The following is a 23,851-nucleotide window of genomic DNA, read 5'->3' as shown; positions in this document are numbered from 1 at the left end:
TATAAAATCACACATAAACTCAAGCACACACATTAATACATCAAGCTGCTATAGAACTTATCATATCCACTCTTAAGGAACTCAATATACCAGTACCACTTCTTAATAAACTTCTATCAAAAGTCACACCAACACTAAAATCTCTTTCACGCTTCTATCAACATTTCCAAACTTGTCATTGTCAATAATTAACATTTTCCCGGATGAAAGAAGTTTGTATTTCGTATTTTATTCCCGTCAAGGTAATTTTTCGCTTCGTCAGGTAATTTTTATATATATATATTTTTTTTATGCGATTTTGATTTGATTCTTGGATGGTTATTATATTCGTCACCATGGACCTATTATTATTATTATTATTATTATTATTATTATTATTATTATTATCATTATTATTATTATTATTATCATTATTATTATTATTATTATTATTATTATTATCATTATTATTATTATTATTATCATTATTATTATTATTATTATTATTATTATCATTATTATTATTATTATTATTATTATTATTATTATTATTATTATTATTACTAGACTTTCTTTCATTGACTTATTCCATATTGCTTTGTTATTTATTAATGAATATACCGGTATCTATTCATTACTTTACATATCATCCATTTATTCATTCTCCATTGAAGACAGTAGTTTAGCCTTGGGAATTCCCGCTGATTCAGGAATTTGCCCGAACCGTTGTTAGTGCTTGTTTAAATTCAATCCATCATTTGGTGAATAAAAACATGATTTTAGTTTTGAATAATTGCAAGTGAAGACAATTTTTCGCTTCAATACATAAGTCGGAAAAATTTATACTATACGATAAAGATAATAATAATAAGAATAATAGTAATAAAAATAATAATAATAATAATAATAATAATAGTAATAATAATAATAATAATAATAATAATAATAATAATAATAATAATAATAATAATAATAATAGTAATAATAATAATAATAATAATAATAATAATAATAATAATAATAATAATAATAATAATTGCCAACAACGCCTAAAGAGATGTATAACTTAATCTATACATTATACCATCAACAACATTTACCTGTAGTTGTTCATAAAAGGTAAGGTTCTTCTGTAGCTAATTAACGTATAATGTCACACCTGTATAACCTTCTGTAGGTGTGTCTGTCTCTTCCATAATTGTCTTCCTTATATTTATTTTCCACATGTTTTGTTTTTGTTGTTTGTTTTTCTTACCATAATATTTATCCTGTCTATCTGAATATTATATCTATCAATTCTTCCTTCCATCTTGACATCTTTCCGCCCGACACTCAAGTTACCGTCAACGTGTACACCAGCTCCTCCATATGAAGTGTAATGTAAAATTCACGTCGAAGGTCTTAACTATAGTCAAAGTAAAATAAAACTAAAGTTATAATTTGTTTAAAGTTTACATTGATACGTTTTTGAAACCCGTAACCAACAAGGGTGGTATTTTGACGCTAAGTTGTGATACGATGTTGTGTTCATGAGGTTAAAGTTATGACATTGGAATTATATAACAATATCAGTAAATAATAGTATAGTTTTGTCTCTAGTTATAAGTATCAGTTAGTTTTGATATTGCTGCGTCATCTTTGGCCATATTTGGGGCATGATAAGTATATACTGTGCTATCTTTTACAAATGTCTAGTTTTCTTAGTTGCAAATAAGTGTTGAAAGTTATTTTTAAGGGTTGTGTAGTAATAATAATAATAATAATAATAATAATAATAATAATAATAATAATAATAATAATAATAAAAGCAGAATTACAGTAAACAATAATAATCATCAGACTATAAGAGGAGAAACCCAGACCACCAGAGACCTTATATGAGCATCAGGGTTTAAAGAATCAGATCCTACTGACACGGTTAGATCAACTTCCTGTGAAAAGGTTCGATTGACTGTATACGGTATTATTATGTTTATTTATTAGTGTTATTATTATTCGTATTATTATTGTTAATATTAGTAGTTAGTGGTGGTAGTAGTAGTAGTAGTAATAGTAGTGTAACTGTATTTTATTGATAGTGTTAATATTATCATTATTGTTGTATTTAACCATAAAGTTACCAAGTTTATGGTTGTCAAATGTTAAACTGTAATCCCTTTACCTGTCTTACCTCACTTTACCTTTAATTAGTGTTTGTGTTAATTGATGAAGAAAGCGAAACAGAATGGGAATAGGTAAAAAAAATAGTTTGAATAAAAAATATATTGAAGCATTGAATTTTGGCTTAACCCCTTAAGGTCGATGGTTTAACCCTTTGAGAATGATGGTTTAACCCTTTGAGATGATGATGGTTTAACCCTTTGAGATGATGATGGTTTAACTCTTTTATGTAGATGATTAACCCTTTAACAATGACTCTTTAGCTCTTTCAGGAGAACTAGATTGTATTAACCATTTGAGGTCTATGGTTTAACCCCTTAAGGACGATGTTTTTAACGCAAGCTCCTACAGTAATTGGTACATAGCATTGCCATCACTCCACAAGACCCTGAAGAGACTAGATTAAAATTGTCGTCCTCAGAGGGTTAAAAAAAGCCTTATAAAAGACTAATTTGTGTCGTTCTGTGTATACAAACTACACCACTGACATACATACATACATACATACATACATACATACATCATTTGAATAAGAGGAAACGTCACAGCAATTATACTCCAAATACTGATCAGATTATACGATTCATAAACCGCATTGAAGAACATCTGGTGTAGGTCTTATATGTAAAATAGATTAGTATGATGTGATATAATGTTTTTGGGATTAGGTTATATTTTTGTGTCTCTTCTGGCTTTCCTCTTCCTTCCAATATATCCCATGTCCTCTGCCCTCCTCCTTCCCCATGTCCTCTGCCCTCCTCCTTCCCCATGTCCTCTGCCTCCCTCCTTCCCCATATTGTCCTCTGCCCCTCTCTCCTTCCCCATGTCCACTACCCCCTCCCCCATCAAAAAATAAATAAATAAACAAACGAAAGAATGATTTTTGTCACTTTTTTAATTAACGAAATGATAAGAATAAACAGTGGTAAATATTCTACATAACATAATCTGCTTAATATATTCCTAACCGGATAATATACCAAAATATCGCCGTGAATTTGAATATTAAAAGAATATATTCATACACACTGTGAGAAATATTCCGAAATACAATACTGTATTTGTTATTGTTTCGATATATCCAGACGTTGTAGCGGATATTCTGTACTATAATTTCAAACATTCAGTCTTAGTTTTAGTTTTACACACTATAGACCTACAACTGTTCCTAAGGCATTTGTAAATAATTATTTTTCTTTACCCGACATTACCTGAGAAATATATTGCTAAGTTAATAAATCACAATCAATATATAATAAAATTCTAACAGTATATTTATCTCCTAATCGTCAACGTTGTTTTATGATTCATGTAATTTATTTCCTTTTCTATACATTAATAATTTGTACAAGTCGTCCGGCGTTAACCAATTAAAATATTCAAAGTGGCGCGTCCATATATAGTGAAGGAGTTAATGAGAGGCAAGGAGTGGTTGGAGTAGAGTAGAGTAGAGTAGAGTAGAGTAGAGTAGAGTAGAGTAGAGTAGAGTAGAGTAGAGTAGAGTAGAGTAGAGTAGAGCGGAGTGGAGTGGAGTAAGGAACAGATAAATTTAATACTCAATAGTATAAAAATTCTTCAGGTAAACTTCACTCCATAAATAGCAACAAATAAATAAAACTAATCATAGATAAAACCAATAATAACACTTACAAAAAATATTATAGAAAAATAATTAGACAACTTTAGCGTAACAAATACAATATAAATTCCTGAAAATATATAATAATTTGTAAATAATTGTAAATGAAAAGTAAATAATTAAATAGACATTAACTTTCTCAAGACAAATAAGACAGTAATTAATAGGAGTGATTAACAGTGACGTGATGTAGTCAAAGAGAAGAAAAGGTAAATAAATAGAGAGAATCAATACTGACAAGCCTGCAGCAGACAAAGGCGGTATGCAAATGAGACAAGGAACGACTGACACCACACAGGAACCGCTCAAGGGAGAGACCGTAGCGGGGTGAACCAGCGGCTACTTTTAAGTGTGTGTGTGTGTGTGTGTGTGTGTGTGTGTGTGTGTGTGTATGTGTGTGTGTGTGTGTGTGTGTGTGTGTGTGTGTGTGTGTGTGTGTGTGTGTGTGTACATGTATAGCCATATGTATACCTATTTATATAATCAGTTATCGTGTCAATACCCTCGTGCACATAGTCATTTATTTATGTCGTGGGAATAATTCGTCCATGTCCTAATAATAATTCATCTTGATAATCCTCCAAATACGAGACAACGAGACTAATTAATTATACTCTGACCCTTTGACAGCGAGACAACCAAAATCAATAACGCTACTTGATTTACATTTTTGAGACAATAAATCTGGTTTGTAAGACTCGCATTAGGGAAGGGGTGATGGATGACCAGCTAGTAATGAGCATGTAGTGGGGGAAGGATGATGGTGACGGGTGAAGGTGATGGATGAAGGAGTGTGTGTGATGGTGATGGGTGAAGGTGATGGATGAAGGAGTGTGTGATGGTGATGGGTGAATGTGATGGATGAAGGAGTGTGTGTGATGGTGATGGGTGAATGTGATGGATGAAGGAGTGTGTGTGATGGTGACGGGTGAATGTGATGGATGAAGGAGTGTGTGTGATGGTGATGGGTGAATGTGATGGATGAAGGAGTGTGTGTGATGGTGATGGGTGAATGTGATGGATGAAGGAGTGTGTGTGATGGTGATGGGTGAATGTGATGGATGAAGGAGTGTGTGATGGTGATGGGTGAATGTGATGGATGAAGGAGTGTGTGTGATGGTGATGGGTGAATGTGATGGATGAAGGAGTGTGTGTGATGAAGGTGATATGAAGGAGTGTGGTGATGGGTGAATGTGATGGATGAAGGAGTGTGTGACAGTGAGTGTGTGAAGGGGTGATATGAAGGAGTGTGTTATAGTCCTCACATCACACACTCTTCCTCACACTCACTTTCCCTCTCCTCACTCTCTATCATTCTCCTCATTATGTGATCGATGAAGGCATTTGAGAGTGCTAGTCAGAGTACATACATTCACTAACTTCCTCCACTCTTTACCACTCACTGCGTCCTCCACGCTTTACCACTCTAAACCAGTCACTAACCTTCTACATCAACTCTAACACAACAACACACACAGTCATACCAATTTCTCAACCCCCTTAAGTATTTTCAATGTCGACCTCAACAGCAATTTCTCTTCCATATCGAATCGTTGTGGCGTTTGGAAATCAATGCTCTCACAAAATATTAGCCTTGCATATTCTCACTTCTTCTCTATAACTTTACTCACTGTTATGACTCGTTCTATCGTTCATTTTCCTGTTCTTAATGCCATATGTTCTTCTTTTATGGGTTTTATCGTGTTTAGTGTAACTCTCGTGAACACCTTGTCTGCCACTGATGGTAAATTGACTCATTTGTAATTATCTCTCTCTCTCTCTCTCTCTCTCTCTCTCTCTCTCTCTTACTTCCTTTACTCGTGTGTATGGGGATAATAACAGCTTCCTTCCAGTCCTCGGGTGTTAAGTTGCTTTCCCAGGCTTTAATAAATATCATTTTTATTACTACACTCATCCTGTTACCTCGTGGCCTCTAGCCCTCACCTGTGTTACCTCACAGATAGCACCTGCTCTTCCTCGGCACCTGGAGACCTACCCTCCTTGTAGTTCACACACACACACACACACACACACACACACACACACACTAATCTGGATAAAAGTCTGGTGTAGTTTTGTGTGTGTATTACTATAGTACAATACAGTGTACAATTTCTGTTAACATAACCCAAATCACCAGCCGAGAGCGTCACGACAACTCTCGCTCCGTCACACTTAATTTGTGTAAACAAAGCTCTGGCTTTCACTTAGGTGTCAATAGCTCGCGATTGAAAGCTTTAATACCAGCAAAACAACTAAACTCTGCAAGCTAAATTTACAATGGCATTCTTTAATAGTTTATAACAAGAAGTACAAGTTCGGTGTTGCCAGAAAGACGCTTAAATAGGATTTGTGAACTAATCTTGAGTCGTTACGTAGAGATTGAAAATATTAGCACCAGCTACACAGGTGAGCGATACTACCATGACAGGTGATTATGAGGGGGACGGTGTTCGTGTCTCCTCCCCCCACCTCACTTTTTGTGGAGAGGAACACCATGTCTTTTGTCGACCCCCCTCCATTTGTTTACATAATGTCTCGGGTGTAAAACTAGAGTGTATTTACAAAGGTTTCATAGAAAATCTCAACCAAGCAATATTATCTATATATTTCCACAACCACAATCATCATTATCATTAAAAACAAACACCATGAAGTAGAAGATATTGTTTGTGGTGCCCAACAGACAATGGTAAACGCACCTGACCCCTCCTCCTCCCCCCCCCCTGACCACTGTAAAAAAAATCACTCCCAAATATATAATAGATTTTATATTTACCATCAATGCCTTATATCGTGTTTAAGTAATTTTCTCTCTGCTTCGCCGGGCTTTGATCATCGCCTTCACTGTCTTTATACACCAAAATACTGAACAGTGAACACAAGACAAATCTAAAAATTGGTGGAAACAACAGAAATATGACTTAACATACTGCTGACGTCATCATGCATTGTTTATCTGGTTTGTTTATACTACTGATGTGGGTTGGGTTAGGTTAGGTTATCCTTTAGGTGAAATAAGCTGGGATGGAGATTCTTCAGGGGATCCAACTTTTTTTTTTTTTTTTTAATCTTGAAATAATAAAATCATTCAAGGATTACACGCAAAGTCATGTTCCATTTTATATTCCAGTTTTTCTTACAATATTTGGCTACTTTAATTAAGAAACAACAAAACAATTAAATGAATAAATAAGAACTATACAGTGCCTATCGGAAGTTAAAATAATGATATAATATATTGAACTAAGGTCTTTAAGCGCATCAACAACTGAGGACTTTAAGCGCATATTCTAGGTTAGTAAATACACTAAACACTAACTTTTAAAAACTAGTATAAATAAAGAAAACACTATAGAAATAATTACTTCATTGTCGTCTTCAGTATTCGCTAAGGACATTATCAAGCAACACCCACGAGAGTTCATCTTTCATCCTTATTTTTGAGGTAATTATTAATGCCGTAATTTTGCACCGTCTTGAGTGCTCCGCTGGAACGAGATAAATTTTCGATTTTATTTGAGATATAAAAGCTATTATCACAGCTCTTAGTGCCAATATCATTCCTATTTATTTTTTTTATTAATTTATAACAGTTAACTCAATTTTGTTTCGTCTAAAATATAACAGATTTTTCAGGTGGGATGGATACATTGAGTGTGTTTTTTTTTACCAATTAAAATCATTCGTAGATAATAAGAGAAAAATGGTTATTGGTAATTTTATCTATTACTGTATTTCTTCAACTTTTTAACCAATATTTTTTTTTAACCAATTTCTGTAACTTGTGTTGAAAGATAACTTCTGGAATTTGATAATAAGCTTCATTAAATTCCTCAGTTATCTGGATCACAGTACCTGGGGTTAAAATGTTATCTCAGCTATAACTTTGGCTTGACCAGATCACTCTCGGGTTAACTTTACTGTATTAGCTGGTTCGTTGGAAGTTAATTTGATTTCTGGCAGATGTTAAGGAGGGTTTTTTTTATGTATTATTTTTTTTTAATTACTCTTAGCTAAATTGATATTGATATTGAAACAGTTTGTTTACCCAGAAGAACATAGAAACTGAGTCGAAAAAATAATAATATTAACATGGCTGAGCCGGTGAGAGCCTGAGCTCTCATGAAGACACCTGATATATACAGTACTGTACATTTATCACAAGGAAGTATTATGTAACATTTAGTATCAACTGGAATAGTACATCTAGCATGGTGGTAATAAAAACAACTCAGTAAGTTACCACGGTCATCACTTCGATATTTATTTATTTTATTTATTATTTTTTCTTTTCTTTTTTACATTATATTATAAGTATATATATATGCTTTACTGTGGAGTTGATATACATAAATATGATAAAAGAAGGAAGCAGTACAACACGGGTTGTATTAAGGTGGAACAAGAGGACAGAGCTGTCACTATTATGTTACGTTGGCAAATATATTTATTGCAATGGTAATTTCTATCTATCTACATGATAATTTCCGATAAAACGGTTTTGGTGGTACAATAAATGCAGGAATATAAAATGGGTATTACAAAAAATATTAATACTTAGACTATAGATATTTTTTGAGAGATGATTTAAAGGGAGCGTAGTCTTTGCTGGGATGGGTGGGGGTAAATTGTTCCACACCTTCACACCGTGATATTTTATGGAGGTCTGGGACTGAGAAGAACGCATGGGGGGTGGTCTTAGTAGCTCTGGGTGCCTTAAGTTATATCTCTGATTATTCCGGAACTGGAAATAATTATTGTCAAGCAAGTGATTGACAGATTTGTAAACAAATAGGGCACAGCAGTAGGTGTTAATATCCTCGAATTTCAACATTTTCCATTTAGCAAATTGTTTGTTAGTGTAATCAGTTTTTATTCAAGTAGGTCATTTATCACACAACTCTCTTTTGTGCAGTAATCAGGGGTTGTAATTTTGAAGAGCCAGACGCCCCCCATAGTGTGTGACAGTGTATCAGGTGTTGGTAAACAAGATCATAATAAATTTATTTTACTGCTGTAAGAGTGAGTGACTGTCGAGTGTGATACATGATACCGCACTGTTTATTGACTTTACTGTGAATGGCTTGTATGTGGTTTCTCCGGCTAAGTTTCTCACCAACAATAACTCCGAAGAATTTAATATTTTGTTCGCGTTTGAGGACTGTATTACCAAGGTACAGGGGGTCCAAATCTGGAGGGAAGTTTTTCCTTTTATGAAAGATTGTGTAGTGTTTTTTTTTTCGGGGCTTAAGGTCAGTTTATTACGTATTACCCAGGTCCTGACTTTAGTCAATTCAGTGTTCATAGTTCTCATCAAGGAATAGATGTCTGAGTTGCTGGCATTGAGATTACTATCGTCTGCAAATAATTTGTATTTTATAAGTGTGCTGACGTGGACTATATCGTTTATATACAACAAGAACAATGCAGATCCCAGAATGGAGCCTTGAGGGACGCCATACAAAATTGGCGAGGAGTCAGATGAATGATTATTATAGCAGACATACTGCTTTCTATTAGACAGACATGAGGTAAACCAATTGTGGGATAAGCCCCTATACCGACTGTGAACTGACTGTCATCAAAGGCGTTTAAGATGTCATTAGTAAAGGATAGCAGAGCACTCTCAGTTGACCTTCTCGCTCTAAATCCAAACTGAGAGTCAAATGGTCTTGTTAGCTGTTTGTTTTCATCTACAGTTGTCCTATAGACTAAAATTAATCCCTTGTTCAGTGAAACATTCATTTTTCAGCCCGGCAAAATAATATTAGCCAAAACTTTGCGTCATTTAAATAATTTTCAAGTAATTTTTTGCCATCTTAAAATTTTTTTTTAACAAATAAATTTCTTAACAACAAGATAACTTTTCAACAATATAATTGGTCAGCTAAAGTTTTCTTCCACCGCTAAAAAAAATTATGTTAGCTGAAGACCATGATACCAGATCCCTGTGTATCAGCTAAGTCACTATTTACATATAACTTTACTTAAAAAAGATATGTGTGGTATATCATAAAAGACAGATAAGCTTAACGAGCAACAGTAGCTGGTTAACTCTGCTCTACCTGTTGTTAATTGTCTCTGCTGCACGGGTAAGAAGCTTTAAACCATTAAGATAATTTAATTGCTAGATCAAAATATTTTAACCCACCATGAATAATATTTGTGTCACTGTTTTACATTAAACCCAGTTGGTGTATAATTCTGTCTCATTTAAAAGGTTTAATTTTATTTAAATATTTCTTTGCCAAATAAATAATTAAATGTTTGTGATGTGATTAAGATTCACTTTAAAGGATTTTGTTTGGTAAATTTATTTCATTTGTAGATTATAAATATTTCTTTACCGGTTAAAGAATTCATTAGTTAAAAGTGTGTTAGGTAAATATACTTAGTCTTTATACCAACTGAATAATTATGTACTAATTGAATATTTTTACATTAAATAAAAGCTTTGTATTATAGTAAACTAATTTAGTAGTTAGAACAAGACAGCAGTTTTGTTTAAAAAAAAATATTTATGCCAGAAAAATACTTATAAAACAAAGAAAATATAAAATAAGTTTCGGAAGTTTTGTTTTAGGTGAGATAGTTTTGTACCAAGTTAATCTATTTTATTCCAAGTGTTAAATAGTTATTTAATTATCATAAAACTTTAAGCTCACTAAATAAGTAATATAAATGGTTATGAGCTTATTCTCTCTCTCTCTCTCTCTCTCTCTCTCTCTCTCTCTCTCTCATAAAAACATTTCACTAAGTCATTAATTTTATACCATTGGAATGCGCCAATAAGCAAAAATTTCCACCTCAGTAAGTACAGCGGCACTCCCTCACACACCCACACACACCTTACCTTAACTCACACACATATCCACAAACACAACTACCACGAGTCATCACATCGCCTGGCGTTCCTCTGCGCTCGCCACAAAATGGAAACTAAACCTGAAGAGAACGTTCGCCAAACACACGGTGGTGGCGCAGTCAGTCAAGTCAACTCCCGGGAAGTATATCGGCAAACCGCTCCATATTCTCTGGCTACACTCCCAGCAACGAACGCTACACTACCTCGGCCCAACACCCGCTCAGAGCCGACAACTATCCTGAAGAAGGAAAAAAAAAACGCTGAAGAAGTACCCTATCTAATGCCATGATCATTTACCGGACTTTAGACAGCATTACGAGGTCGGTAACTACTCGGCAGGTGCGCTCAGGTGTCTCTCACATAGGTAATGTTGATGATTAAGCCCCGCTAAGGTATGGTCAAAGCAGCTGGCAGGTGGAGCACTGGAGAGCTGAGTAAGTAGACTGTTGGGTTAATGGTACTGTGTGTGTGTGTGTGTGTGTCCGCTTTGTATGTGAGTGTGAATGTGTCCCCGTGTGTGTGTGTGTGTGTGTGTGTGTGTGTGTGTAGTTCAGTTTTTGCGTGTCTGGAGGCTGCTCTTGTATTCAGGTTACGTTTGAATTTTCTTAGAGCATCTATTTGTGTTTTTGTTTGTTTGCTTTATGCCTTTATGAAGTGTTTGTTTACCTATGTTTACTTCTGTCTTCCCCAGGGGTTGTTTGTGTCTCCGTCGTGTTTGTGGGTATCTATAGAATATTTGTTTATGTTTCAGCTGTATTTGTTTATCTCTTATCTGTAGTTTGTTTATGTCTCCTGTGACTATATTTACTTCTGTCATGATAAGTTATATATTGTAGGTTCATATCTTCCCAAAGAGTTTGTTTGTTATCACCGAATCATATCCTAGTGTTTGTTTTATGCTTTCCTGTGTGTGTTTGTTTTATGCTTTACTCTGTGTGTTTGTTTTATATCTTGCCACACGTATTTGCTCGAATCATCAATGGGAGTATCTTTCTGCTCCCATTGTCCACCAAGTTACAGCTCTCATCAGGAGGTTAGATTATTTTCAATGTGTTTTTTTCACCTGTTGGCTCCTATCGTGATCACCTGTTTATCTCTGCCACACAACAATAAAGGAACGCCTGTACTTAGACCACGTAACCTACTGTATGACTGGTCGAGTGTAGATCACATAGGGTGTACCTGCATGTTGAAGCTGCTGTGCCGTTTATGCTGATGTTATAATGTATGACTGCCCTTCAACAACTATGGTCTTTAAGCGAGTGTTATTGATCAGTAAACACACACAAGTTATCAACGAATATAACTCAAAACGGCGAGAAAAAAAATCTTGGGTCAGTGTTGCTTTATTGTACACAGGCTTATATCACACAGATTCAACAGGACATAGAATTTTATTGAAAAGATGTCATTTGTTAATACTGAAGAATATTTGTTTAGAATATAATTAGTTTTAAACATAGTTACTTAAAGACTGGAGTTGTTAAAATACTCCCCCCCCCCCCAAAAAAAAAATATATAGTGACAATAAACATTTTATGAAAATTAATTCAAATTTATTTTTCAGTGGTTGCCTAACGTAAAAAAAAAATATATACCTGTTCTGTCCTTAAAATTCTTTGGTGTTCAAAAACATTCAAACATCAACATTCATCTGATTGGTCGAGTTGAACTGAATTTTCTATATATTGCTTTTATTAATTTTGATTTGTTTTGCTTTTATTACTATTATTATTATTATTATTGTTGTCATTGTTATCGTTATTATTATTATTATTATTATTATTATTATTATTATTATTATTATTATTATTAATATTATTATTATTATTATTATTATTATTATTATTATTATTATTATTATTATTATTATTATTATTATTATTATTATTATTATTATTATTATTATTATTAGTAGTAGTAGTAGTAGTAGTAGTAGTAGTATTAGTATTACTATTAATTATTATTATTATTATTTCATTATTAGTATTAGTAGTAGTATTATTTTATTATTATTATTAATTTTATTATTAATAGTAGTAGTAGTAGTAGTAGTATTACTGTTATTTATTACTATTATTATTTCATTATTAGTATTAGTTATTATTATTTCATAATTATTTTTATTATTATTATTATTATTATTATTATTATTATTATTATTATTATTATTATTATTTACGTCCATTTGACAAATTTTTAAAACATTTTCTTGTTCGCTTTTTTGTAATTTTGGTTTTCCTCGTTTGTATCATGAGTCACTTTGCTATTTCTTATCTAAGTAATTTCAAAATTATCCGGAACCTCTTTTGTGTAATTTACATTTTAATTATCTAAAATAATGATTAATTTCGCTGTTCCGTGTACCATTTAATTATATTTGTATTCATTTCCATTTTCTCAGCTAAAAAAACTTAAAATCCCAATTAAATATTTTTATTAGCTTCAGTAATTAGATATTTTAATTCCTAGTTAATTACTTTTATTTGTATATCATTTAGTTGGAATTAATTAACTACTTGAGGCATTTATATTTCACTAACTCCTGTACTTGTTTTTCTATTCTCTGTTTAATTATATTATCTAAATTAATTGATTTCAGTTACCTTCATCACTAATATTTTTCACCTGTCACTATTAATTATTTATATTTCCATTTATATATATATATATATAAATATAAATATTAGTCTGATTAATTGTATATTTATTTAGCTTTATTAATCATATACTGTAGGTTAATTGCCTAGTTTTATTCATATTTGTCTAATTAATCAGGTATTTTAATGGCTACGATTCATTTTGTTTGATAATTAATAGTTTAATTTTTCAAGTTAGTTATTTTTATTCACCCTTGTATATAATTTTATTTGAGTTAAGTTATACTGTAGTATTTTATTTGTTTTAATTATATAGCAATTATCTCACTCTAGCTCATTTTTATCTCAAGACAATAGCTTCTACAAATTGTCTTTAATTAATTGTAGTTTACTTGTCTCAATTAATTACATACTCATTTGTCCCAATTAGTAGAGTTTTATGTATCCTTAGGTAATAACCTTTCCTTCTTCCTCCAGCTAATAAGGCATTCATTTGTCCTAATTATCTATATTTAATACTTCCTTCAATTAATAGTTTCTTGTAATTTCGATTTCACAGACCGGTAGTTAATTAGGATGTCGACCTTTACCTGTCTCATTAACTAGAATTAAATACCGATGTACCTGGACAGTTACCGATTTTTGTAATATTCGAATGGTGTTTTTTTCCCAATTAAATTATAGTAAAAAAAAATAGAGTATTGAAACGGTTACAGTATATTTGTGGATCTTATAATACAGTTGACTTTAATACAGTTTTATGTATTATAGAAATTTCAATAGATCTTAATAAGACAATAGTTGTTTAGTTATATATAATGTAGTGACCAAGGCTTAAAAAATGGTGATTTAGAGACCCCTAGCTGTTAAAACACGTCAAGTACACCAAATATATATAGTATTTTCTATGTACAGGCTTTCTATTTACACGGTCTCTATTTACAGGCTTTCTATTTACACGGTCTCTATTTACAGGCTTTCTATTTACACGGTCTCTATTTACAGGCTTTCTTCTGAGAGGTTTTCTAATTACATGCTTTCTACCTTTCACTCTTTCAACTTGTGAGACTTTCAGAGACAAAGGAAACGAGATATCTCTTTACCTTATAGAAATTGTGATGCTTTCTCTGTCTCTATCTTTCTCTTTCTCTCTCACACACACACACACACACACACACACACAGTCTTACCTGCCCACTCACTTGCATAACACACACACCTACTTACCTCTCCCACACACCTTACCTACACACTTGCTTAATTAACCAAGTACTCATGGGGTCTACCTGCGTACCCTTTTACCTATCAACCTGCTCGCCTACCTGCCGCCTTAATGAGCTGTGTCTGCCGGCCTTCCCACAAGTCCTGCGGCATCAACCTCCACGCACCACATGACGGCAGTAGCAGGAGGATGCGGCCATCCATCGGACACCACCTGCCGCAGCTGGTGTGATTTTACGAGATTAATATCACCACCTGCCGCAACTGGTGAGACTTACAAGGTTAAAAATCACCACCTGCCGCAGCTGGTGAAGGACCCTCACTAGCTGCGGTAATACCCGAGGCCTCATAAGAGACTGTATCTAGATGAAACATAACACAGGTGATGACAACATAATGAGGCAGAACGAGCCAAGTCTTCTCTAACAAACATGAAACTTAAACGACTTTTGGGGTGAATTATTGTCCAGTACACGACAGTATACCCCTTGGTGTAATGGTCGTTTGTGTTATCTTGATATATCTTGCAGTTTTAAGGCATTAAATTTCAAAGATAAATATGAAATCTTTTTACGGTTCTTCATATACAGTATATCTAATAACACCTCAATTAATATATTCCTCGATGTTTAGAAAACCTCATTAATTTTAGTTCTTATATTTCAACATATTTGGTGAATAATAATATAGAAGAAAAGAAACAAGTTAATAAGAATATATACTTTATGAGATAATTATTCTCCCAGTGTAAAGAAAATAAACAATTAAAAATCTAAAAACTTTTGTAAGAGTTTTAAGAAAAAATTAATAGTTCTTCATAAATTATTCGTTAACTGACGCCTTATCATATCTAATTTACATATACAATTAACATTAGATTCTAAGATGAGACGGATGAAAGTTTTCGGAGACAACAATAACGAACGGTGTTGGTGTAGCCTCTTAGACCTGTGTATATAATATATTACTTCAAACTCTATTTACTCTGTCTTCGGCTATTTTATTTCCTAGATATATTGTTGAAATGAAGATATTGAATTATTACGGTAGATTTTACACCCATTGTTTAATCAGACATTCAAGAGCGGTGTTAATGGGAGCAGGAACTCTTGAGTGTGTGGTGTGGGAGGGAAGGAGTGCTGTGGTGTCGGGATCGTGGCCGCTTGAGCTGACAGCGGGTGGTTGAGGAATCGCCCGATGTTATTTCCACGAGGAGTTTATACAAAGCTAAAGGATACGTCTGGTAATGCTGAGTTCTCCTATGCTGGTGTTGTTGTTATGGGACGGGCGTTTAACAGTCGCTGCTAGTCAACTCGAGTCGGTGTTTGTACTTTGTGGATAATTTACAAAGTCGGTAGTAAGTGGTGCGGTGTTGCTGTAAATTATTTCCGTCTTTCATGTAAAAAAATAAATAAACATTAATAAACCACTAAAAATAACACATTTAAATTTGTATTCACTAACCCCCAGATCCATTAATAATCCTAAAGGTTGTAATAATTTCCTAAAACAATAAATAACCGCATTAAACCCAAACACTTTCAATTCACAGATAAACACGACCTTTTGAACCAGGAACAAAATGTTAATATAATAACAAGGGGAATCATTTTCGTTGATTCTTCTTCATCAATAAATAAATACAAAATACAGTGATGATTCCAAGACAAGATGAAGGAAGGTCTTGTTAGAGTTGCATGTTATTAGAGAGAATATTTTAGAGAGTCTTACTGTGTATTATTCGCGTTAAATAGAAGGAGATTCTAAAGAGGCTTAAGTAAATTTCGTGTTTAAACTTAGGCGTTGCATCACAAGCAATGTTTACTCTGGTAGATAACAATAGAGTTTTGTTGTTGATTTACACTTGACGATTTTTTTTTGGGGGGGTGCGGGAATGAAGATAGTAAATACGATCATTAATATGGATTTGAAAACACCTTGATGTATATTTCTGTCCGAGTCGCTTAAGACATGGCGTTCACACAAAGGAGAATTAAATAAAATTGTTTTGTGAATTGTAAACCTCAGAAACACACACACACACACACACACACACACACTTTGCTCTCTTGCTCGTGACACCGTTGGACCACTAAATAGACAACGAAAATAAAAGATGTTCATATAATCACTGAACACTGTTATTTCTACACCCTGATATATACAGTACATCGTTTTTTTTTCTCCTAAGATCGTGTGTGACAATCAAGTGAATTTTCGAAGCCTAATTCTACTCCGTATTTTAAGTTGAACGTCTAACCGCTCACTGAAGACGCAAGCCAATCTCACTTTCCAGATTCCTTCGCGATATGCACTAATTTTACGATAGCCAACCCACACGTCTTCCTAAATACCTGTTAAGTAAGACGTAGTTTAAATAATTATAAAGTCTTACGAACATATTTCTTATACACGAGAGATTATTTCAGGGTTCCGCCGAAGACAGCGATAAAAACACCGCTCGCAGTTCTCCCCAACATTTTCACAAACGCTCTGAAAATGACAAGTTTCTTCACCACAGTGTATCGTAATTACCACAAACAACAAGAGTATAATGAGCAAGAAAATGAAGTGGTCCTTCCCTTACCGGCAAATGTGCAGGAGTTATTGGAGGCAGCGGTGGTGGGGACAGTAATGAAGGTGGAGGTGGTGAGTGGCGTGCCGTAAGGGAAGTATAGTGGTGGTGTGGCCGCGGCCAATCCCCCGACTGGTGTGCTGGGCCACTCACTGTAGCCCCGCACCACATGCTGCTACTCTCCTCGCATCCACCCGATAACACAATCATTTCCTTCCTTATTTTACCTTCCTGTCTCTCTCATCCGATTTCTTTGAGAGATAGAGGAAGCGAAGGGATATTAAGAAGCTGTGCGGTGCAGATAGTGACAGTCAGCTGCAGTGTGGCTGAGGTATGTGGCGAGAAAAGAGGTACGAGGGAGTGGCAGTGTGTGTCCCCGGGCGGTAGTGTTGAATGCACATCTCGCGTGTGCGTGTGAGTCTGGCCGGGTGCTGGTCGCTCTGGCCTCCCTCCCTCAACACTTATACTCTTTAATTAATACATCTCACCAACATCCTTCTATCTAATTTCACAACACTTAAACTCCCCAATTAATATCTCCCAATAGCGTCCGTCTGTCTAATTTCACAACTAATCTTTGTATCTCTTATTTAAGTGAGTTATATTTAATACACCAGTGGTCAACATCAGACTCATAATTCATAACAAATTTTCAATATTCGTCTCAGGTGTTACGGGATATTTCTCTCCCCTTATGGCGGCATTAATCACCTGTATAATACTGGTATATAAAGTTACCAACCCGAGAAGCGCTTCAACATGACGGCCGTAAAATCACCATAAAGCATTAATAAGGCGGTGAAACGTCGGGTACATCCCGGGGCAAGGCACACCGCTGCCCATTGCCCCAACACTTAACTGGGCGTTGCTGCTGCCCCGCGCACACACCAGCCCTCAACTAGTTGCAAATAGAGTCATTTCGCTTCTCAGTGAAGCAATCTGGGCTTGTTCTCCCGGCCGGTGCCCAGGTGAGGGGGAGGTAGCGGGACTACTCGGTAAGGAAGTGGGAGGCCCAGCAGCTGGAGGCGTGCGGTAATTGACGCCCCGGATGAAAAGCCTGTTTGTAATTGGACGATTCATGAACCAATTACCGACAGCCGCGAAACGCGACACCTGAGGCGCCGCGTCCAATGAGTGACTGTCCCTCCCAGTAATTAACACCAAAAAATAGGAGCGCGTAGGCAGTGACCGGTGTCGCGTACGAGGATATAAATTCCGTTTTGTTCTATAATAATATTTGCTGAGCGTCCTGCCGATACTGTAATGGATGACATCCGTGGTGGCGGCGGGAGGGGCACGGCCGCCCAGTAATATACCGCTGTAATAAATTTGGACACGGAAAAGGGAGTGTACGAGAGGTCAGGATGTGCAAATTACCTACTGTCAAGTTTACTCTGGACGACAACGAACAAAGGAGTAAGTGAAGAGGACTTGTTAGTGGAGGTAATTAAGGCCGTAATTCGTCACATCCGTTCGGCCCAAAACTCCTCAAAAATTGACACGTATATTATAGTCTTCCGAGGTAAATAAATTGATATATCGAGGCGCAAATTACACGAGTTTTTGTGTCCTGATGAGCGTAAACAGAGGATGACATTCTCACAAATTAATGTTGTTTCCCTCATTAACGGCACATAATGGGGGTGATAACCACACACTCGGTAACCCCATCACACACATTTAGAGTGGAGGAGGAGAGGAAGGCTGCACTTACTGACCTAAAGAGAACCTGAGCCCGGAATCTCGAACTTACTTACTTACTTACGAGAAACAGAAACAACATCCAAGCGAGCCATAGTACCAAACAGAACCCGTCTGCCAACACCACTTAATCTGTCTTCTTTTAGGTCTAAGCTCAAATCCACAACTCAGATACGTTCACACAACTCTTCATTATATTGGTACACATACACTGATACACTCAAAGGGAAAACAAACCCTCCTCCTCCGAAGCTTTTGAGAATTTGGATTTGCTGCGGCTGAAGAGGAAAGAGGAAAGAGGTAGGAGGTAGGAGGTAGGAGGAAGGAGGTACAGGAGGTAGGAGGAAGGAGGTACAGGAGGTAGGAGGGAGGAAAGAGGTAGGAGGTAGGAGGAAGGAGGTAGGAGGAAAGAGGAAAGAGGTAGGAGGAAAGAGGAAAGAGGTAGGAGGAAAGAGGTAGGAGGAAGGAGGTAGGAGGAGGTAGGAGGAAGGAGGTACAGGAGGTAGGAGGTAGGAGGGACAGGAGGTGAGGTTGTGTCTACAGTGTGGTAGTGAGCATCTCCCAGCCCTTCACCCACCTAGGCTATTGTGTTTACGACCCTCACCATTAGCATTTTCTATGCATTTATCTCCTCCTGACCATGAAATAAAGACCCTCATTATTATGTGTGATAATGGAGGTGTTACCCACGACGTCCGCCTCGACACTCGACCCTCACACTGACGCCCACCTCAGGGTATACCGTCCTCCTGTCCTTCCTGCTCCACATTTGACACCAACACTCGACTACTCACTCAATAACGTCCCCTCTTCCAATATGTTCGACACATTTGATTCTCGACAGTCATATTCCGCTATGTTCATCCAACTCAAGTTTTTTATTTACTCTTCATAATGCTCAATAATCGACATCTAAATACACACACACACACACACACACACACACACACACACACACACACACACACACTAGCTCGTGAAGGCGTTTGATGAGCACTTGTGAGGAAGGTGTGAGTGCCTGGCCGTCTTAAACAAGGTTCTGGCACCAGTCGATGTCTTTAAGACGACTTAGTGGTAAAATCTTAACCTTTTTGTTGTTGTTTGAAAAGTATTTGTTTATGTTTGAAGACCGTGTTTGTTTATTATATCTTTGCTTGTTTTAGTGTTTGATGTCTGTTTGTTTGTCTAGTGTTTAATTTGTTTGTTTGTTTAGTTGTGCTTAAAGCATTTGTTTGTTTGTTTAGTGTTTCATGTCTTTGTTTGTTTGTTTGTTCAGTGTTAAAGGAAGTGAAGGAAAGCAAACTGAAGTAGGTGTCGTGTAAGGAGAGGGAGAGAGATAGAGAGAGAGAGAGAGAGAGAGAGAGAGAGAGAGAAGACGAGAGAGAGAAGACGAGAGAGAGAAGACGAGAGAGAGAGAGAGAAGAGAGAGAGAGAGAGATAGAGAGAGAGAGAGAGAGAGAGAGAGAGAGAGAGAAGAGAGAGAGAGAGAGAGAGAGAAGACGAGAGAGAGAGAGAGAGAGAGAGAGAGAGAAGATGAGAGAGAGAGAGAGAAGACGAGAGAGAGAGAAAAGAGAGAGAGAAGGAGAGAGAGAGAGAGAGAGAGAAACTTGAGGAGAGAGAGACAGTGAGAGAGAGAGAAAGAGAGAGAGAGAGAGAGAGAGAGAGAGAGAGAAGAGAAGACGAGAGAGAGAAGACGAGAGAGAAGACGAGAGAGAGAAGAGAGAGAGAGAGAGAAGACGAGAGAGAGAGAGAGAGAGAGAGAGAGAAGACGAGAGAGAGAGAGAGAGAGAGAGAGAGAGAGAGAGAGAGAGAGAGAGAGAGAAGAGAGAGAGAAGACGAGAGAGAGAGAGAAGACGAGAGAGAGAGAGAGAGAGAGAGAGAGAGAGAGAGAGAGAGAGAGAGAGAGAGAGAGAGAGAGAGTAAACTTGAGGAGAGAGAGACAGTGAGAGAGAGAGAAAGAGAGAGAGAGTCCTGGAGGGCAGATAGGGAATTACACATAATCACTCCTCTTAACCTCCTCTGAGAGACATTAACTGCACGTAAGAGTCTGTGTAATGTAGGTGATGCTCGACCAATACTGAAAATTAAACCCAATTGCATATACTCGTATTTCGTTAACCCTTGATATACAATAACATTATATATAGAACAATAATACTGTACACACGAATGATTGCTACTTTTTATTAATATGATTTTGATTCCCGCTTCCATTGTTATAGATTGAAGTAAGAAAATTTCAAGGATCTTTGATAATTCGCTTCCAAGAAATTGTCAGATTTTAAATTGTTAGAATATTGACGTCAACAAACTCAATTTTTCTAATGTCTACCAAAGTTTACAGCAAATTTTAACACTTCCTCTTTTTATGAAACTGAAAACTGTTTATCAACCAAGAAAATTAAAGTTTGAAAATGTTGTAGTATTTATAAACAACACCTAAAGTTCCGTTTAAAATTACAACATATACACTTGATAATTTTAATAGTGGTAATTACAAAACGTGATCGAGTCGCCTAAAAGAAATAACCTACACGTATTGTTGTGGTGATCCTACCAAGTTAGTATTTGACAATTTCTCTCTCATTCTTTTATTTAGAGAAGATGAGGAGGAGAGAGAGGTGTTGGGGAGGGGAGTGTTGGAGGTGAGTGTGTGGGTAACAAAATACAATCAAGTCGGTAAAAGCACAGTAGGAGGCTATTTCCAAACGTCAAAGGAACATTGTAATTTCATTTTCAATTCCGGATGTGATGTTTCTCTTTTATCCTCTGTGATTTTGTTTTTTATCTTATTTGACCTTGTGTCCAAGAAGTTGTGGGCGGGGAACATGGCGAGCACGGCTAGCATTTGGAGGCCATTTTAAAGCCACGTGCACTTGATATTAAGAGATATTCTGAGGTAAAAAGTAATTACTTTTTACTATACAAAAACGCCTGAGTACAATACTGTATTAAAGAAAAAGTATTGGAATTTCCTGATAGAAAGGGGGGTCCGGACCCCTAGGACGCCCCCCCCCCCCGGATCAGCCCCTGGTCCATAACATGTATTAAAAAGGTAGGTATTAAGTACCATTTGCACGGCGGTAATAACAGTATCGGAAAGTATCACATTTTTATATCTCCTTAATTGATGTTGATATCAAAATATATTACTACGCTCTTACAACTCTGGTTATTAGTACTTATTCTTGATTAGTAAATTAGTTCAGTGATTAAAAATTAAGATTTATTTTATTCTCTTCGCCAAATGTCTTTTTAACTGGTGGAAACATAATGGGATGACAGATCAAGAACTTTGTTAAACTGAAAAACGTGAAACTGGATTCTTTAGGCATTTTAACATTATTATATTTCATTTCATATCTTTTACTATATTGAAAATTAACTTTTACTGTTGTATTTGTCTCTTTATCCATCTATATTTCTTCATTTGTTTATTTAAGTAGCTATTTATTTAGTTACTTATTGAAAATCTTAAAAATCACAAGTTACTAAAATGTCGTGTTCCCCTTAACGCCTTTTGTTGCTTACCTTAGTGCAAAAATTCCTCTCAAAATTGGTCTAAAAACAAAAAAACATCACTGGAATATTAAGATCACACTTTGAGACACGACAGACGACCATTGGATACTTGTACTTAAGTCTTGACTGTAAGAATTGTTTAGGATAGGTCTCTAGTACCGTTATATTGTGTGACGATAACAGGTTCACTTTAAGATATCTAGATATTTCGGTTGAATTCTACTGTAAGAAAAACACCTCCTCATTATCTCACGATTTCCAGGTATTTTCCATGTTTATTTCTCTCGCTGGCAGCCAAAGTAGCACACTGGGGCCTCCCTACCCGTGTTTTTTCTGCATTATAACGTGCAACTGTTCAACGTTTCAGATATTTCTTAATTTTTGACAAGAAAACACCTCGATAAACAGAAATTATTATGTCACTTGTCTGATCTCTCTCTGTAGTGGCCAAGTATCGTAGAGTCTGACACCACATAAGAGATAATACTAAAATCACCTTTATTGATAACAGTGACTTCGTTTTTCGGCCAGTCATTGTGAGAACGTTTGTATATAATAATAATTTTCATAATACTGTATCATCTAATTGCGAAATGTCCTACTTGTGTTATTATTGCTGTCATTATTATTATTATTATTATTATGTCGTTATTATTATCATTATTAATATTTTAATAATAGTACGGTACTTGTAGTAGTGTGGGTAATATTTTGTTTTATATTATATACAGTACAGTATAAACGACACCGAAGTTAACAAGACACACACATACATATATCAGGAGAATAAGCTGAAAAAATACCTCGCTGAAGATTTTATCGTACACGACCTTTTGTATACATTAAGAAAGGAAATAAGATGTAAATATTAAGTATTGAAAGAATTATTTGGTCAGAAAAATATCAAATTAACGTTGTTGTTTTTTTACTTATTCTCAAAATGGCAAAACAGGAAAAAGATGATGAATATAGAAATGTATAGAATAATTAATACATCAGTTACCCCGCCCTCCCCCCCACACGCACACACATTATATATCAGGTATCTTATGGACTGAACGAATTTTGCTACATGGAAAATAGAAGAAAAAATCAATTATTTCAACGTATCCTGTACTTCATCCTAATTAAATATATATCTAGGGATTGTATTATTAAGTAACATCGACACGAACAATATCAACAACTCAGATCAGAAACTATTTAACATACGAACCCCCAAAAAAAATAATCCCCACGTCACTTGGCAACTACTGTCATAATAGGCGATAGGTTTATGGGTGGTATACGCTCTTATTATAAACTATGACCACTATCCACAATAGTATATGTCAAGCATTATAGTAAATATATTATTATTATGACCTCATTGATCTGGCTGTCTTAGTATATAATATTTACAATAGTCACAGTACAGTCGCATATGAATAAATTAATTAGAATCACAAAGCTGTCAGTGAAATATTTCCTCGATCAAGGTCTCAAAATCGTACACTAGGTCGGTTAATAAACAACCTTATAACGAAAAGTTGAGATATATTTTATATTTTACGTTAACCTTCTCAATATAAACTAGAATGACTTTA

The 23,851-nt window shown here is 35.4% G+C and overlaps 1 long non-coding RNA gene across 1 annotated transcript in view; it reads right to left on the bottom strand.

Moving 5' to 3' along the window:
- LOC121855214 overlaps window positions 1-17,917 on the bottom strand; it is a 34,578-nt gene extending 16,661 nt beyond the window's left edge. The window contains exon 1 of the long non-coding RNA XR_006086750.1: window positions 17,055-17,917. This is a non-coding gene — a long non-coding RNA (uncharacterized LOC121855214). The remainder of the gene's footprint in view (window positions 1-17,054) is intronic.
- Between the last annotated feature and the right edge of the window lie 5,934 nt (window positions 17,918-23,851).

This window comes from Homarus americanus, unplaced genomic scaffold, assembly GCF_018991925.1.
Source record: "Homarus americanus isolate GMGI-L3 unplaced genomic scaffold, GMGI_Hamer_2.0 scaffold1024, whole genome shotgun sequence".
NCBI lineage: Eukaryota > Metazoa > Arthropoda > Malacostraca > Decapoda > Nephropidae > Homarus > Homarus americanus.
Note: the sequence above shows the minus strand (reverse complement) of the source record. Positions and strands in the feature narration are given on the sequence as shown.